We start from the raw sequence: 1,004 nt of genomic DNA, 5'->3' as shown, positions 1-1,004 counted from the left end.
AATTGATGGTACATTTGGTGTCATTCCGCGAGTTCCTGCTGATGCCGAGCAGTTGATCACAATCCACGCTGTTTTGGACAATGTCGTAAGAGATCTGTTAACATAAGATAATCAATTAACTAACATATTTGGTTTATTTAAATTTTATTTTCTTCAATTTATATTTGTAATTTAAATCAGTTCCTGTGGTATATGCATTATTAAATCGTAGAACAGAAAACGTCTACATAGGACTGTGGCAATATGTGCGAAACAATTTACCAGAAGATATTTTTGACTGGCAAAATTTAAGTATTGTATCAGATTTTGAAACAGCCATGCGAAATGCAATACAAATAGTGATTCCAGAATGCCAATTGATTGGTTGCTGGTTCCATTTTTGCCAAGTAATAAACAAATTGTGCATTTATGTTTTTATTATTGTATAGTATTTTTCTGGATTCTTTAATTTAGATATGAAACAGATTTATTTATAACAATTTTTATGAGTTTTAAGTTAAATTTTCTTAAAACATAATATAAATTATTTATATTGAAAATAATAATATAATATGATTTTATATTAAAAAATATAACTACCAGTTTCTACAGTTGATCTTCACTCATCAGGTTACATACTTCCACGTCTTTATACCAACAAATGATCATAATAAATTATATTTTTTTATAATATAAAATTATTATATATTATGGTTATTTTCAATATATATAATTTATATTTTTTATTATACAAGAGTATTAAAATTTTAAAACAATTCTGAAGTGTTTAAATTTCTTAATATATTTAAAAATATTATATTGAATGCAGCATACAAGTTTTGAGCCAAATGCATTATACATAAGAACTCTAATAAAAATGTCTAAGCATTTATTTTATTGATTTATAAGTGGTAGTTGTACACATTTTAAATTATTTGTTCACTTAAAAAAGATATGTTGTATCTATATTATAACTTAAAACGTTTTATAACTGGGAGTCTGTATGGAAATGGAGTTTTTTTTTT

The sequence above is a fragment of the Acyrthosiphon pisum genome, chromosome X, assembly GCF_005508785.2.
Source record: "Acyrthosiphon pisum isolate AL4f chromosome X, pea_aphid_22Mar2018_4r6ur, whole genome shotgun sequence".
NCBI classification, from domain to species: domain Eukaryota; kingdom Metazoa; phylum Arthropoda; class Insecta; order Hemiptera; family Aphididae; genus Acyrthosiphon; species Acyrthosiphon pisum.
The sequence above is the reverse complement of the archived record's forward strand: the minus strand, read 5'-3'. Positions refer to the sequence as shown.